We start from the raw sequence: 19,142 nt of genomic DNA, 5'->3' as shown, positions 1-19,142 counted from the left end.
ATCTTAAAGGGACTTTCATACCTTAAAATCATTTTACAATTGATAGGCAAATAAAATATCTTTTTGTATTTGCCTTTATTTTAATCAAGCTTGACCACTATTTTATATATTGATGGGCTGTTTGTATACATTTTCATAATTTTTCTGTTGTAGCATTTATTCTATTTTTATTAATTTGTGTTTGTTACAAAATATGAAACTTCCATATTTATTACCAACATTTAATACAATTATTTTTTTCTTTAACAATTGTATAAAATTAAACCTATACTAATAGGACTTTCTCTTTTGAATTTCTATGTACCTAGCATTTTCCTTAAACAGCTCCAGATTTCTTCTGCTTTGGATCGGCTAGAGGTTAAAATTATTAAAAAGTGGCTTCAAAAGAGAGAGTTGTTCAAATTTCATTACCTATACTTAGATTTTTTATTTTTCAATGAGATAGACAGCAATACTTTGCAGCAAGAAAGGCAGGATTGTCAAGAGAGAATTTTAGGGAATTCTTTATCTTATTATATTTGACCCTGGATCATAAGGATCTACATAAGAGGCATGGTGTCTGCAAACAAACAAACAAACAAAAGATAAAGAAGAAGCCTGCCCAGGGCCAGCTATGCAATTTACAGAATGAAAATGCAGAGTCCCTTGATCTAAAGTCATTACAAATATCAAGACAATGACAACAGGGTATTAAACCAAGTGCGGAGGCCTATACAACTGCACAGGTCATGTGTCAGTGAAGCCAGCCCTGATTCTTGTTGGGAGTGGAGAGAAGGAACATAGAACACATAAAACACACAACACAGTTGATGAGAGGTGTGCCACCCTCACCTTTCTCTGCCTGGAAGTACAGTGCTTGTTTTGTGGGTTCAGGGAAATGCCCAGGGTGAGAAGATGACTCTCCCCTACCTACATTCACGTTTGGAATTAGGGACAGAATTATTCCTTTCTTGGCTCCATAACAATGTGTGAAATGGGATCACATCAAGGGAAACTCAGTTCATACCTCAGTCAGGCTGCTGTAGTTTACTGATGCCTATGGAGTGATCATCAGAAAGAAGGACTTCTTACTTTTATTTATTATTCATTAAAAAAAGATTTTATTTATTTTTATTTGCAAGAGACAGAGAGAGCAAAAGCTGGGGTGGGGGGTGAGAAGGGACAGAGGGAGAAGCAGACTTCCTACCAAGCAGGGAGCCCAATGTGGGACTTGATCCCAGGACCCTGAGATCATGACCTGAGCCAAAGGCAGACACTCAACCTACTGAGCCACCCGGGTGCCCCAAGGACATTCCTTTTAGATAACTGAATTTGGGAGAAGATCTGGAAGCAAACAATGAAATTATTTACCTGTTTATATCTTTAGTTTCCTGGGGGAAGAATTTTCCAGAATAAATAATAAAGTGATGTTGATGGAGACAGCCTTCATTTTCAGTCCAGATAGTTAAGTTTTGGAGCTACAGGTCATCTCAGTCCTTACTAGACTCACAAACATAACATCAAAAGCAGCTTATAAAGAGAGTGAGCTTTACCTTTTATGATCTAAGAAGAGCAACAGACATTTTTAAAGTAATTGTCAACTGTCATTAACATGACCAGACCTGGGTAAAATTTTAAAGAAAGTATAAATTTCTACCACTTCTTAGAGTGACTTTGTAATCTTATTTCTCGTCAACCTCTTGAATTCCCACCTCTGTTTCAGTTATACAATTTTCCTCAACCACCAAATTCTCAAATACTCCTTCCCCAAGGTTTTCCTGTAAGAAACTGAATCGAAGTCAGTAAACTTCCTTTGAAATCAGTACTCTTTGCTCTCAGAATATTTATTTGGCCATTGCTATACCGCTTTAATAAACACTTCAGGAACTATGCACATACCTATCTACTTGCTACAGTTTGTCCTATTAACCAGAAAGTATAACATGCAGAATTCATGTGTTTGGGGAAGATGAATTACTTAGTAATATGTAGCGTACTTTCTAGATATATTTATTAACTGCATAATGGACTGAATAGTACTTCCCTCAATATTTTTAAGTTTGGATTTGCTCCCTTTAGTATCAGTTGCCTTAAATAAAATATTGAATTGAAGTTTTCAAACCAAGGGAGATTGGATTAAATAATCATACCTTATCAATCACTTTTCTGTCATGATTTAGTGTAATGTTGTGAGAAAACACAGGATCAAGAGTGAGAAAATCTTAGTTTTAGTCTTGATTCTGCCACCAACTGCAGAACTCTATGCATGACTTAATTACCTTAAATTTCAGTTTATTTATTCAATTAATTGAAGCATTACACTAACAGGTTTTTAAAATTAATGCCAGCTCAGTCTTCTCTGATGGATGATCCTAAGTTGTACAGCATCTCCAATGTGAGCTCCTTAGAAAAGTCTGCTTTCTTACCTGCATTTGCCAGTCATTTATCCTAAATCTGAAAAGTCATTCATCACACATCACTGGTTTATCATAGTTATTTACGTTCATCTTTTTAAAGTGTCTATAATAAGCATTTCATAGCAATTCATGAGTTTTTAGAATATTCTAGAAAACAGGAAGACTCATTTGCCAAGACCACATTGAGGAACTTATTGAAATAATGAAGATAATTTGGGATCCAGAGAGGGACTGTTGATTAACTCTTCAGTTTTGCTACTTTGTTTCTTAGCTCCAAGTCAGTGAACATAATATATTACAGAAAGATACCTGTTTTCTGAAGTGGTGATAACTGGGGATCAGGGGACGAGTTGATTAATTCCAAATATTACTTTGAGTTTCAGGTATGGCTCAGTGAAATTGACATTATATTGATTTAAAATGCTCTTATAAAATTTTAAGGTAACCAATATTTAAATGGTAAAAGATACCTACCTTCTACATCATTATAAATGGTAATAGTAAACATAATAATAAAATAGAAATTTCAAAACAGAAGCAAAATTAAGTCTTAGATCCTCTTTATTCTACTATAGCTGAGTTTCAAATCAGGAGCAATAAAAAAGGGAGAGCTTTATTACTACCCACTGCTCTACCCTTCTGGGCCATGTTTCATTTTCTCTTTTTTACACCTCATCTGTCTTTGCCCTATGTTGGGAGGGAAAGAGTTGAATAGAATTGAACTTCCTATGCTATTTAAGGAATATAAGCTCACTGGGGCATATAGACCTAATGTCTACGTATATAATGTATGATAAACTAATTTTTTTTAAAGATTTATTTATTTAGTTGAGACAGAGAGAGCACACAGGGAGGGAGGAAACAGACTCCCAGATGAACAGGGAGCTTGATGAGAGGCTTGATCCCAGGACCCTAGGATCATGACCTGAGCCAAAGGCAGACGATTAACCAACTGTGCCACCCAAGTGCCCAGTAATTTTTAAGAAGGAGTTTCATGCACTTCACCTGTATCTAACTCTAACTCTAGTACTTTCTGCATCTAGACCCTCTCATAGTTGCCACATGGACCACAGTGAGGTGGTAGTTAACAGACATGGATACGGCTGCTCCCGCAGTGGCACAAACACTTCCAGCTTTGCCTCATTCCCTGGTGTTGATTATTTTTAAAGCAATAATTTTCAGGCATTCTAAGTGGTCATTTCCATCTTTAATTCTCCGACTATTTTTGATCTCCTCAGATGCTCACAATGTGTGGGCCAATGAACATCCTTGTCTTTTTTTGTTGTTGAGATGTTGGATTTATTGCCATTTCTTAAACCGTTTTTAGGACCAGGAACAAGGGAGACAGGCTGTGATGTGTTCAATCCATCATCTTGCAACCATGGTAATCAGATAGGTAGATACAAAGTGAAAGTGGCAAGCTGAAGAGCAAATAAGCATGCGGAGAAATTACTTGTTGTAATAAGCAGCAACCTTGAATTAAGGCAACAGATTTTGAGCATGGGAATGACAGAAAAAGGGGTGTCACAGAGCACTTGGGCATATGGGTGTGTGCTGAGTATGACATGCCCATCATCTAACTCACAACATCTGAAATCACAATTTCACCCAAATGAGGGGATAAAAATCTTAATCAAAGTCTTAATAAAAATAATTTTATACATGGTGAATAATTTCATAAATAACATCGAGTATAACCCTCAAGATATCATCTTGCTCTCTGATCACCTATGGCTGACATTAATATCTTCGACACTCTCTGTAGTGGATGCCTACCCAAGCACTTCACCTCTTATGTTTTCTTCCTCCTTTAAAGTTGTTCTGATTATACACTGAGATCTAAGTAAGCATAAAAACAAAGGATTGGGTGGGTTGTACTGAAGGTGAAGGGGCTATGTATTCTCTACAAGATTTTGTCCTATTTTATCTCACTTAATTCTGATTATCTTGATATTTATTGCACTGGGCAAAAACAGCCCAAATAAGTTATTGGAGGTTTTCAAAACCAAGATATCCAGTTTGTTTAAATAGATAGGTAATAGATAGATGATAGAGAGAGAGAGATTGATAGATAGATAGATGAATATTTGAATTTGTCACAAGATCAATATTATATCTCCATCTATTTCTGCATCTAATCTATACATTTACTCTTACTTGGTTTCCATACATAGACCTACCTCATATGACTAGTTAATTATCTTTTTTTTTTTTGGACAGAATAATTATGGAACATCTATACAACTTTTGAATAAATGAATTACTTTTTTGCTTTCAGAATTAAACATTTTTTATCTCCCACTCCTCCAACATACTACATAGATGTTCTAAAGGAAATCATATATTGAGATGGTTTCAAGCAGAGATGCACTCGCCAATTTACTCAGCATGACTTCCAGTTAGAAAATGTCATAAAGGATAAAATGGAACTTATGCACTGTTTGGTTGAACAAAAAAGTTTTGCTTTAAATTTTATGCCAAATAAGAGTGATGAAAAGTCCATGATTTTTAGGATTCTTCAATGCTATTTTGAATATAACCTACTTTCACATATTTCAAGGAACTCTAGTGTTTAGCCTGTATGTTGCCCTAAAGATTTTTTTTTCTATTCTGTAACTTATTTCTAAGTGTGATTTAAGTGAAAGATAAACATGCAGCCCCCAAAAGTATAAACATGTATCTTTAAAAGTCTCTTTCTGTGCTTCTCCATCAACCTTCATTCCCAGGCTGTGAATATTATTAAAGTACACTTTTCAAAAGGTTATAAACAAACAAGTGTCAAAGAGTTTCCTCAGTTCATTAATAAGGGAACCAGTAGGACGTTAAATGTAGTTCAAAACAAATTTCGAGAAACGAAGATTTATGTAGTCTGTCAGTCACCGTAACGCTGAAAATAATTTGCAACCAGACACAAAACTGATTAATGTCACATATGACAATAAACTCTAACATTTGCAGTTACTTTTTCCTCTAGATAGAATTTCTACATCTCTGTTAAACAAGGATCAGCTATAGTGCTCCCATTCAGGAACCGATTTCATTAACACCAGTTTTCTACAAGTTAACCTCCGCCCTTACAGAGCTGTAAACTATGCTAATCACAACAAAAGATAGTTTAATGAAGATAGCTACTCCTAGAAAACAAGCTCATCCTCAGGCATGTTAAAAGATCTCCCCAGTGCTCAGCATTAGACTGGAGGGACATCTATGCAATGTCTGTAACCTATGTCCATGTCTTGGATAATTCTTTGTAAAAGTATCCATGCTCAAGTGGGGATACGGGTTGGGGCAGATCAATGCAAAGCAGTATTAGGTTTATTCCACCAAAAGGCAGAAAGAGTTAATATTCAAGTTTTGCCACCAAATATAGTATTTTTGAGACTCTACCATGACAGACAGTGTAAAGGCAAGGCCTTTTCAAGAGAAATTCTTTTCTCTATTCATTTAACATATGAAGCAGAGGCCTGGAGAATGTGATTGCTGAATTTTACCTAAGGAACATTCCAACAAAGAGAAATGGAGTAATATCCACCACAATCTACAGACCCAGTAGATTAACGGGGTGACAGGAGACGGAGCAGAAGAGGCAGGTGGTCAGATATATGGAGTGTGGGATAAATTTCTTTCATTTAGAGAAATGTCAAGATCCCAGAAGCTTCTGCCAATTTTTCTTCAAGTGTCCTGGCAGGGTGACTTCAGATGTTCCCAAGGACAGCTGTCTAGAAAAACCTTGGTTGTACAGTATACTCAGCACAGAGAGGGCCTGGATCTTCACATTCAGTGCTGCCTTGCAATTTTCCTGGACAGTGGCGGGATCTGGAAGTTCTTAGACACAGGTGAGGAATTTCTGTAACTAAACCTTGGCCTGGGGCAGGGTGAATCTCACACTCAGATCCCAGCAGGCTCCGGAAACTGGGAGGGCCAAGATACGTTCCCTTTCTCAAGGGTGGCTGCTAGCACCTTGTTTAAGCTGAGAGAGGACTTTTCCTAGCCTAGATTTCAGCAGAAGCTGGCGGCCCATGGCTTAGCAGGGAAGGCTACGACCACTCACACAGCAGCAGCCAGTACTTCAGGGGGAAAGCCAGGGATGGAGGGGTGTGAATGAGGGAAGGAGGGATACTGCAGGACTCAAAAACGTTTGTCTCTTTCCCAAAGACCAAGCCCTTAAAGCAATACCCCTCCTCCATGAACCCAGATACCCCACCGGAGAGAGAGCAGGCAAGTGGATTAAGTTCTGAAGTTTTATTCAGTATTGCCTTACTGGTCACCTAAAAAGATTTAAATAGGATTCAAATAATCTTACTGGATTAGTTGGATTGTTGTTGTTGCTTCTCCCCTGGTTTGTTTGGGTAGAAACATGTGACAAAAATCAGATAACTGTGGAAATCAATCTCTATTTCCTTATAAAACTGAATGTACTGAAGTATATGCACAAATTTCCTACTAAGCTAGTCTTCTTTCCATTTTTCTTGAAGACAAAAGAAGAAAGGAAGAATGGGAAAGGAAAGAAGGAAAGAAAGTTCTGAGCTCTTTATTTGGCTGGGACTGGGTGGGGAATGGTCATTCTATTCTGGAACCTTTGCACATATATCCATCCTGCTCCTTCAGACTGAGTTATCTGTTGGTCCTCTTCATCTGATTGCAGTAAAAGCTTGAAACCATCCCAGAGTTACCCTTGAAGTATGGGGAGAAGTAAGAGAAGGGGATGCTCTATCTGGGTTCTTGTCTGGGATTCTCAAAAGGGGCAGGCATGCAGAATCCCCAAGAACAGCATGAGGGAGCAGTAGAGGGACCCCAGACAGGCTGGCAGAAGGGGAGGTGGTCCTCTGAAGGTCATGCTCTTGGGGAGCATTGAGGTATCCACTTATTCAGTTGTGGCTCAAGAAGGCAAATACTTTGTTAAAAGCTGTAGGCCTGGTGACTAGTAGGGGTTAGAGAGATAAAGCTGCTTCTCCCAAGCCATCTGTAGGTAGCACCTGTGCCAAGCAGAGACCAGAAGTTCGCCAATGGTGGCAGCATGTGAGAAGCAGTGCAAAGTCCACCAGAAATGTAGAACAACCCAGAAATGGGGGACCAATGGGAAATTTTAAACCAGAATAAGACTGAACCATAGGCCTCAATTAGATGAGAATTTGATTCCTGCATTCTTAGACATTAAACCCAGAAATGACTAAATTCGATGACCACAAGAAGCAAGCTGGTAGCTCTAAATCAGAGCTACTATATATATATATTTTTTTTTCCATACCCAAGTTTAACACTGAGGTTATTACTATTAAGTATCTCTACGTGTGTACTACTCATTAAAGTTGATGAAATAAAACCCACCTTCTTGTTCAGCTGCTGACATCATTACAGCCAATCCTGTATGTGTGATAATTTTCACAAACATGAGAATGTGGTAAGGGAGTCAAAACCATTGTTGTTGTATCACTATCTGCCAAATATTTTAATTTAGAATTTAATTTTTTAAATTCTGATGCACAGTAGTGTGTGACAAACACTGGCTACAAATGAAGCAAAAACAACAAAAACACCGCTATAACTGAGAGATAATTGTGTTTGTGCTAAGTCTAAGAAAGCCCAGCATATACCTGAGAACAGAGATGACGTTCATGAAAGAGAAAGATAAAGAAAAAGAGAGAGGGTAATTTAGAATTTAGAACAGAGCAGCATGAAGCTAAGAGGTAAAATTTGATTGGCTGAAGATCACGACTAAAACTTTGAAAATTAATACTCCAGAGTGTTATTTTTTATTATGCCTTGAAATGCTGTTTCTTTAAATCACAAAACTATATAAACAAAAAATTCCCTTTTCAACTGCTGCAAGTGGCTGATAAGAATGGAATTTCTCTTTCCACATGTGGAAGGCCCTCCTGCTTTAGTAGAAATGTAAATTTCTGCTTTGTGTAAATTGAATCATAATTTGTTTTATTGTGTTAAAATACACATAACATAAAAATTACCATTTGAAAGTGTACAATTCAGTGACTTCAAATACGTTTTTGATGTTGTACATCCGTCATCCCCTATCTGGTTCTGGAACTTTCTCACCACCGCAAAGGGAAACCTCCCACCCCGTAAGCAATTATTCCCCATTCTCCAGCCTCTAGCCCATGGCAACTACTTATCTACTTTCTGTCCTTATAGGCTTGCCTATTCAGGCTATTTCATATAAATTGAATCCTACAATATATGTCCCTTGGTGCCTGGCTTCTTTTACTTAGCATACTGTTCTTAACATTCATGTATGTTGTAGCGTAGGTCAGTAGTACTCCATTCCTTTTTTTGGCTGCATAATATTGCATTGTGTGGATATACACATTTTGTTTATCCATTCATCCATTGACCAACATTTGGACTATTTCCATCTTACGGCTATTGTGAATAGAGCTATTAGGAATGTTTGTGTACCAGTTTTTGTTGTTTTTGTTTTGAATACCTGTTTTGAATTCTCTTGAATAAAAACCCTGGACGAGAGTGGCTTACTAATATGATAATTCTATATTTAGTGTATTAAGAAACTACTAAACTTGGGCACCTGGCTGGCTCAGTCGTTAAGCGACTGCCTTCGGTTCAGGTCATGATCCCAGGGTCCTGGGATCGAGTCCCATGTCAGGCACCCACTCTGCGGGAAGCCTGCTTCTCCCTCTGCCACTTCCCCCTGCTTGTATTCCCTCTCTCATTGTCTCTCTCTCTGTGTCAAATAAATAAATAAAATCTTAAAAAAAAAAAAAAAAGAAAAAGAAACGAAACTACTAAACTGTTTTCTGCATTTTACATTCCCACCAGCAAGGCATGAGGGTTCTAATTTCTCCATATTTTCCCCAATACTTGTTTAGGTCTTTTTATTATGATCACCTAACTGGAGGTGAAGTGTTATTTCAGTGTGGTTTTGACTTGCATCATCCCAGTAACTAATGATGCTGAAAACCTTTTAATGTGCTTATTATCCATTGGATATCTTCTTTGGACGAGAGTCTGTTTATGTCCTTTGCCTATATTTTCATTTGGAATGTTTGTATTTTCATTGTTGCATCATACAATTTTAAACAATGAAAGTAAATTTGAAATCATCTTGACAAAACCCTCCAGTGTTTTTAGTGGTAACCCCACACGCTAGCTCAAAGCAGATCACTCCAGACTCAGGCTTTTTAAGACAAGGTGAACATGGGGCCAAGAAATGGGAGCTTTTGAGACACCAAAACTCCATATTTATGCACTAAATGGAAAAGCACTTCCCACTTTAAGTCCTTTAGCACAGAAGACTGACAAATCTGTGCTCTCTGCCCAAAATCCCCTCGAGTCTCAGTGTGATCTGTATGTCCTGAGAAAAAAATCTCCTGCCTTCAGCAGCTGGCGGTAGGAAGAAGCACAGGTCCTTTTACACAGGAAACAAGGGAGCTCTAGTCTTGTGAATGAGGAAACAAAGACAATGAAAAGTTAAATGACATGACTTAAAATTCACCCAGTTATTATACCTGGGACTCAGATGTACTGTCCTGTCCCCTATGCCCTCAAGCTCTCCCTATCCATGGTCTATTGTATGGTACATCATAAAACCAACAAAGTTTTTAAAAATAGCTGACTGGATGAGGAAGATAATTTTGAAAGAATGATGACCACCTGAGGCAATCTTTATAACTTTAAAATTACAAACACATATTTTGACTTAGAAATAAGATTTCAGGTTTAATTAAGGAATTAAAGGAATACATATAAAACATAACTTCTGGATCTATCAAATGTGTAAAATATATAGTTTGAGTACCATTTTGAGATGTAGATAATTACCAAAGAACATACAAATTGCAAATGGATTTTAATGAAGCCAACCTAAATACAGTTTAAAATATCGAACAACATAAAATGAGAGATTGATGTATGCTACAACATGCACAATATTAAATATTAAAAATTATTCATTCTAGTGACCTATAGTACACCCTCAAGCCTTTTTGTTTAGCTATTTTTAAGTTTTAATTAGTGAAAGGATATGAAAGAAAGACACAAAATAAACGAAAAGCTTAAACTCACTGTTTGAAAAGTCGTTGATCATTCTCCAGAGACCAGACTTCTTTCGAAAGGAGATTAAGCAGAGTGCAGGAGGCCAGTCCTGTCCCACTCAGGGCTCTAAAGCCAACTTTGCTGCTCTGTATCAATCAGAGTGTGTAGGGAACATCAGAAACAGGAGGCCAAAGGTCTAAAGCCACTGAGATAGGAGATAAAAGATGGAGCTAATCAGATGCTTAGATGGTCCTGGAACCAAAGCATGAATTTAGGATGAAAGCACACAGCTATTTCAGACACAGCAAATAGAACAGAGCATGACCTGCAGGCTGGGGAGAGAATGCGCCAAACCTAAAATTTCTCAGAGGTCAGGGATTATAGACGAAGGACCATTGATAAAAATACGGACAGAAGTAAATTGCCTTAGTGCTTTGTGACCTGAGAAGTATATTTCTCCTGATATTCTTCACTGTGTGAGAGAGAACATCCTTTATCTCAGTGAATAAAAAGCATTCTAACATTTTCTCCTGGAATCTCCATTCAATTTTTTTTCCATTCAATTTTTTTTATAACTCTAACATAACCAACATTTGTTGTTCCATTTATAGTAATGATTATCAAGACATTATTATTCATCTTGGACTTTTTTAAGATTTTATTTACTTACTTATTTATTTATTTATTTTAGAGCGAGCGAGAGAGAGCACACTTGAGCATATGCCCATGTGAGTTGGGGGAGGGGCAGACAGAAAGAGAGGGAGGGAGAGAAAATCCCAAGCAGGTGCTACACCCAGCACAGAGCTCAATCTTATGACCCTGAGATCATGACCTGACTCAAAACCAAGAGTCAGACTTAACCAACAGAGTCACCAGGAGTCCCTATCTTTGACCTTTTAATAATGTGGAGAGTTAAGTAGAATCTGGGGATTATTCCAATATACCTAGTTGGCTCCCTCCTTTTAGTGGAGAGGGTCGCAGTGGAGCAACAAGAAGCGCTATAGAGACAGGTACACATGAACCAGAATGCATCGAGAATCACATTTCTTCAGGTTACAAAGGTAATTCGCCTTGAAGACAAGGGATTAAACTATGTAGGAACCCAATTTTTCATTGAAACTCTTACATATTTCTTCCTGTAGATAAAGCAGACCATTAGTTCTAAGCAATAGGCTATACTTCCTAAATATAAAATATGTTTTCATTTGATATCTGGCAAAATGAAAACAAAACCATGCAATTGGTTGCAGAAATTAAAATATGGACACAATTATTTTGCAATGGAGAATGGTATAATTCGTTCATATTTTTCTATGCCACCTTCTCAGTCTTTTTTTTTCATTTTCAGTTTTAAGTAGTTATCTTATGTCTAATTTATGTGCCAACTCTAATTCACAGATATTATTCTGTAAATCTCCCTGCCTCTTCTCCATTTGCCAGCTAATATGTAGTACAGAGGAGAGGTACATAGAATATGTAATGCTGGGAATAAGGTTTGTATGATGTGGCAATCTCTGTTCTTCAAAAAATGATGTAGCAGATATAGCATCTTGTATACCTATACCCAATCTTTATATATTCCTTGGTAGATAGAAACACAATGTTCAGATAGTCAGCTTTCAAAGAAGATGATACTTGCTCTAGCTCAGAGATAAATCCTGATTTATCTTAACATTTTCACACTGTGCAATAGGAATTTCTATGATGACAGAAATATTCCATTTATACACTGCCCAACAGAGTAGCCATTGGCCTCATGGGGCTATTAAGTATTTGAAATGTGGCTAGTAAGACAGGAAAACTGAATTTTAAATTTTATTTTAATTACTATCAATTAATTAATAATTATTTAAAATGACTATTCATTTAACTTTAATAGACATATGTGTCTACTGGCTTTTGCATTGGACAACCCAACATAACTAATTATGGTAATCCTATTGCCATTGCAAATAACTAGATTGACATTAAGCATATGACAAAATGTTGGCCCACAGATGGGAAGAGAATGTTGCTGGCAAATGAAATTGTTACTTCCCCCACTAGATAGTGTCTTATCTCCCATTGTACAGAATTCTGACACTAAACTTATCATACAGTGAATAGTAACACCGTAGTCAAGCAAGGATGCTCCCACATTACTGTGAGACTTTCTTTAAATGAGATAATGAGTTTTTTATATAGCTTAAGTCATTTTGATTTGTGTGTCCTATTTTTTGCTAAGGAAGCATCATGACTCATATAAAGTATCTTCAAGATTATTTAATGAAATTGCTAGGCGAAGTATTTTTTTAAACTTTGAAATTAGAATGGGCTATTGTTTGAATTTTAATAAAGACAAGTTTTGTATCTAGTATATATATTTGATAAAAGTAAAGCACTTACATAGTCACCACAATTATAGTGAAGATCAGAGTCGTGAATGTTTCATATTTGTTACCTAAACTGAAATTCGTCTTAAAATCTTATGAAAAGGTAACACTAATGAAACATACATGCTATGTTGAGGACAAATAAATTGAAATTAGAAGATGTTAATGAGGTCAGACAGCCAGCTCAAGTTGTGGGGATAGATCTCAATCTTGAGTCTTTTTTTTTCCCTATAAAATACTTCTTTTTAATTTAGATTGGTTGTCTCTATAATTATTTTCTTTGTTAGTGGAATTCCAAGAAGAAAATAAAACTGACTTATTAGCTATCTGTATATGTAATGGTCTGGTTGTTTTTGTTTCTGACATATCTTTAGCTATATTAAAAGCAGTACATTTTTGAGTCATATAGGGTGGAAAATGTCACATTGAAAAGAAGAATAATATCTGCTTTTATTGTATTAAGTATAATTCAGGAGAAAAAGGAACAATGGAAGTTGGTTTTCAGAAAATTTAAAATATAAAGGATATAAATGTATGAAGTTACATGCTATAAATGACTCAGAAAATTTCACAACTAAGAAATTGAAGAGACCTAACATTTACTACTATTAAAGGTAATTACTCAAACCATAGGTCTTTAAAATATCTGCCATTAATTGCAAATGTTTAGGTAGAATTTAGAAAGTGTACTTAATAATGGCAACAACACACTTTGATTTTGCTTTCATATCTTCTTGCATTCAGAGTGGGAACTGTTTCCTCTTAACTTTCCAGGGGAAAGAAAACAACTTTTGAGCAGTAGCAGAGGTTCCTTAGTTTAGGCATTTTGTTTTTAGGACCTAGAGTAGCTTGATGAGGCAGACTTTGCATCTTCTTTTCTAAAGGCATTTAAATAAAGATTTGATCATCTTTTGCCTGCAAAATGTTTTCATGTGATGTCCTATGTGAAGATAATGCAACAGATTAAAAAAAAAAAAAGCTACTTTTAAAATTCTTCCAAGCTTTATGATTTTTTTAGATCACATCTGTGCCCAACATGAGGCTTGAACTCATGACTCCAAGATCAAGAGTTGCATGTTCTTCTATCTGAGCCAGCCAGGCACTACCCAAGCTTTATGTTTTTATCATTTAACTGTATTGTTATAAATTTAATGGTCAGTATAGTCAGACAATATTGAACTTTAAATATTTTAAACCTTCTGGTTTACCACTAAGAAGATTTACTAATTTAATTCACAAAAAACAATTTCAAAATGCAAATGTGAGAATAACCCATGTGAGGATGAATGGAAGAGGAATTGTTACTATTAAAAAACTTATCTCTAGATACCACAAAAATACAGCAACACCCAAAAAAATCTATAAAAATAATAAGTAATTATAGTAATTACTGATTTTTATATCAAAATATTATATATATATATATTTATACTAGAAGAGTGAACATGATATAATAGATGGCATCCATTAAGGTTTTATTTTGTGATAGGCACCAAACTTAAGTTTTTTTTAATATGCTAGGTACCAAACTAAGGTTTTTCGTTATCTCATTAAATTCTTATGCAATCTGTTGTGGTAGGTACTAATCTTATCCCTATTTTATAAGTAAATAAACTGAAGGTTAGAGCTAAACAATTCGTTTACAATCATCAATAAAAACGGAAAAGTTGAAGTGATTGTTGGGCTGGCTTTACCGTTTCCCTTCTTTTGGACATCACTGCCATGCTCAGCATTAGAAAGCAGGAATTTCCCTCTTTTCTTTCATTTTTCTAATCATGCATACTAGAAAACTGAGTCAGGACCCTGTGTGGAAAATAGGGGAGGATAGGGGGGTTGGTAGCCGAAATCTCAATATAGATTTGGAGATTCCAAGATCAGTGGGAAATTTTGTTGCCCTTCCCATTCACAGTCAAGAGAAAAGGGCTACCTGGGCACAAATGGCTGATAAGGCCAAAGATAATCTCCCAAAGATTCCTGTGCTCTAGAATGGCATGCAAGATGGGAAATCATTCCTGTGTCCTAAAACATGGCATATAACTCATGAAAGAGTGGCTAAAGTTGGGGAAATAAAGGGGCATTTCAGCCAACATGCTGTGTGTCAGTTGACTTCTCATCTAATCAAAGTTTTGTACCATATAAGCCTCCATGATTCGGAATTTAGACAAGCTCCTAAGGGGAAAACAACCCAAAACTGCCTGTGTTTAAGAATCTGCTTTTCCAAAGAAATGGGAGCTTAAATTATTAATTTGTTTAAAAACAAAAATTTTATATTCCTATATCCTGAGTTGTGGATTCCCTAATATCTAATTACTCATTTAGTGTAATATCTGAAACTTATAAGTTAATTTGTAATTTTTACAACACAATGATGATATATAACTGATACCTCTATACTGGTAGTCAATTTATGTATCATTTCTGATGAAGGTTAACTTAATATATGATGTTTAATGTAAGTATACAGTTTTAAGTCAGAATTGTGATATACTATATACTATATATACATATACAATATATACAATTATATGCAATAATGTGTGATTATATTGTTTACCTCCCAGTGTAAACGCCATGAGACTAATGAAAATGAATGGATCCTTAGCACCTAAGAAGGTCCTGGTTGTAAATTAATATTCAAAAAGTTAACAGATCTGCAAAAGTTAACAGATCTATCGATCTATCTACCTGTCATCTATCTGTATCTATCTGTATCTCTATATATATCTATAAATGGGCCAAAGATCTGATCCAATAAGGAAAAAAATGTGAACGCTATAAACCAAGTTTTCCTTTGCTTCTTGTTTTACTCTCCTCTTGAAATGTCCTTAGGGATCAGAAAACTCACCTTGGGTCTTTGTTTAGGTAAAACAGTGTGCTTGACTCCTCTTGAGTCATATGTCTTCAGAATTTTGCTGGATGAAGTAGACAAATAAATTAATTTCAATGTGGTCCATAACTTGCGGTTAATAAATAGGTTTACATATTACAATTCTCTAATGATTTCTGAAGATTGTTCCTAACAAAGCAATTTCCCCAATATATGAAAAATATGACTAATTACAAAAATAAGTAGGGCCATAAAGGCTTCCAAGAGACCTTACAGTCACTGTATATGGACAGTTTTCCCCATAATCAGACACTTGGCTCAAACAAATTAAAACAAACACACACATGCACACACACACACACACACACACACACACACAATTATTCTTATTGATATTTCAGTTAGTGGGCATGTTCTGTTAACCAAAGTCCAATAGCAAATTCTATCCTCAATAACTCCTGAGGTTTTCAAACATACATCTTGCATTTCCCAAACTTTCCCAGCCTGACATTTCTTTTAGTGTAAGTGAAGTGTCACGTAAGTAAGTGTAAGTGTAAGTTAGTGTAAGTGTAACCTTCCATTTCTTTTAGTGTAAGTCCATATTTTAGTAATTAAAATATTGGGCAAGAAATTGATATTTTTCAAATTTGGAAAAGTTGTATGGCAAAGATGTCTATCATGTTATCTAGAATATATCATGCTTTGTTTTAAGATGTAAGCATTCAATCCAATGAATATGCATCTACTGGTAGAAATTAAACCTATAGAAGTGGCAAAGGAGAAATAAATGAAGACAAAGAAAAATCCTTCAACTTTCTCACTGTAACAAAACATATTCACTGCGATCTGGAACTGTTTCAAGTGCCAACTAGAGAAAAAATTCAAAAGAGTAAGTGTAATTATTTAATAGAGTTCCATCAGTGACATTGATTGAATCTGTCTCCCCAATAAAATTATTGTGACATCTCATAAAGGATGAGGCTCCTGTTTTAAGAAGTCATATTTACAACAGGTAAAAGACTTTTTAAGCTGTTGTCACATTTGCTTCCAAATCTAGTGTGGACAAAACAGAAGGAAATAGTACCATAACATCATCTTAGTGATTTATAGTGGGCATAAGACAAGGCTCTATTCCCAGAAAGAATTTATACACTCGCTGATAAAGGGGTTGCATGACCAGGGTGACATACATCTGGCCCTGCCCAGAAGTTGAGTGATTCTGTACATCATGAGTCTGGGTGTCACCAAATAAATGAATTGTCAACTAGAATTAATACTGTGTGCTTTGAGCACTGCCTGGTTGGCTCAGTTGGTTAAGCATCTGCCTTCGGCTCAGGTTATGATCCCAGGGTCCTAGGATGGAGTCCCACATTGGGTTCCCTGCTCAGCGGGGAGGCTGCTTCTTCCTCTCCCTTTGCCTGTCACTCCTCCGCTTGTGTGCCCCCTCTCTCTCTGTCAAATAAATAAATAAAATCTTTAAAAAAAATACTGTGTGCTTTAAGCAGAGATATGAGGGTGGAGGGGAAGAACAAACATACTGGCTCTAATCTTATCACATTGATATATAAATGCTAGATTGGGTTTCTTTAATGCAGTGTTCTAAAGCAGCCATGGATAAGCTTCAGGAAATCTATAAACACCTTGAAATTAAATATGTACCATTTTACATGCATTTTTATAGGGGAAGAAAATCTGCATATTTCACTGAATTCTCTGTATAGGCTACAGTCATAAACACAAGAAAAAAGATTAAATATCACTCTTTGTAAATAACTTGAAAATTAGGGAAAGGAAGATTTTCTTGCTTTAAATATGTTATAAACTATTAATATAAAAAAAAATCTACCACAATTTCTGGCTCTTGTGTTTCAATATTATTTCCCTCCAAGCATAACTTCCTATTCTACTATAGAAACAGTGAGCTTGAAAAAGAGTTGAATAAATACAATTGCTCTCTTTCCTGCTTTGGCTCCAACCTCCCTCTCATCACAGCTTGCCTTCCTCAGGCTCTCGGTCCCAGGGCTATCGATTCCATGTACGTTCCACTGTGTTTTGTGTCCTTTCTGACCTCCTAACCTTTGTGGGCACAGCTTTTTCTGCCTGAAATATTACCTCCACCTCTAGTGTCCCACTGATTAACCCTACTTGTCCTCCAGGATGCCTCTCTGGTGACCTTTGACCAGGACCCTGGGCAAATTTCTGTCAATGCACGTATCAAGCTGCATTGAAGTAATGGGCTTTTACAGTTTCTTTTTTTCCATTGCTAAATTGCCGAGTTCCTTGAAATCATTTAGAAATTCATTCACCCTAGTAAGCTCACAACCTCACACAGCATCTGGCACATAAAGGGCCAATAGTCTTTACTGAGTATAGATGGCTTAGAATAAATTAGTTGTAGTGACCAAAAAGGTTCAATGAGTTTTCCTTTTTCAGAGTGCCTATTATTTTAAACAAAAGAAAATTATAAGCTAAAGGAAAGAATGGAACTGATTTCATGCAGAAAGAAACAAAGTAGAAAGATATCTGGTAATAAGGGAACCTTCCTGAAGCCACTGAGTGATTACCATCCCTGTCACATACTTGACACCTTGAGACTTACTCTCTCTTGAATCATTAATCACATGTTCCATTTGAAAATAGCTTACAATTCACAATTTTTGTAAACAGTGCTATTGAAGTTCATAAGGAAGAGATGGAATTTATATTTTGTCAGATCGCTAACCCAGCAATATTCTATTCTCAAATTTGAACTTAGGCAAATTCCATCTACTTAGTCTCCTACGTGTTTTTTTGTTGCTGGTGGTTTGTGTGTGTGTGTGTGTGGTTGTTTGTTTGTTTGTTTGTTTAAGCTCAGTGATTTTTCAATTGGTTGTTTGGTAGACCCCGTGATGATCCAACCACATGTCCCTTCAGAACTGGAGGGCTTATACTATACTTGCAGATTTTGCTGCTGCTACCTGATAGATTCCAACTGGGACACTTTTCTCTGCTTGCTGCAGGGAGTGTGCTGGCCTAAGCTTCACTGCCTCTGAGGGCAGCCGATAGTCAACGTGTGGTTAATGGGGAACTAAAGACTCTGCTGCTCCCCACTACCTTGAGACCACTCAGAAGGACCATGGCCATTTCAGAGATTTCTGTGGGATAGAATAACCTTTTCGGAGACTCTATGGTAGCTCAACTTTCCCCTTTGCCCAAAGATGCCCCTTTCCCTTCCCTCTCAGCACTTCTTGCCTCAATAGGTATTAATTCTGAGGGTGTTTTCAAAAAACTCTGGCTCTTGTGTTGAGAATAGAGTCTAACAGACAAAAATACAAGTATAGAAATTAGTTGAGAGAGTGTTGTAGTCCTGGGAATCAATTTTGATCATAGGTAGTGTAAAATATTTGGATTTTGAATATGTTTTGAAGTTAGAGATAACAAATTTCCTCACATGTTAGTGTAGGTTTTAAGAAAAAATGGGAATTCAAGGATGACTCCACTTATGTTGGCATAAGCACTGGGAAAATAGTGGGGCATAACCTATATTGGGACAGATATGGG

Source organism: Mustela putorius, unplaced genomic scaffold, assembly GCF_011764305.1.
Source record: "Mustela putorius furo isolate JIRA1106 unplaced genomic scaffold, ASM1176430v1.1 tig00003867_pilon_pilon_pilon, whole genome shotgun sequence".
Taxonomy (NCBI): domain Eukaryota; kingdom Metazoa; phylum Chordata; class Mammalia; order Carnivora; family Mustelidae; genus Mustela; species Mustela putorius.
This window is presented reverse-complemented; position numbering follows the sequence as displayed.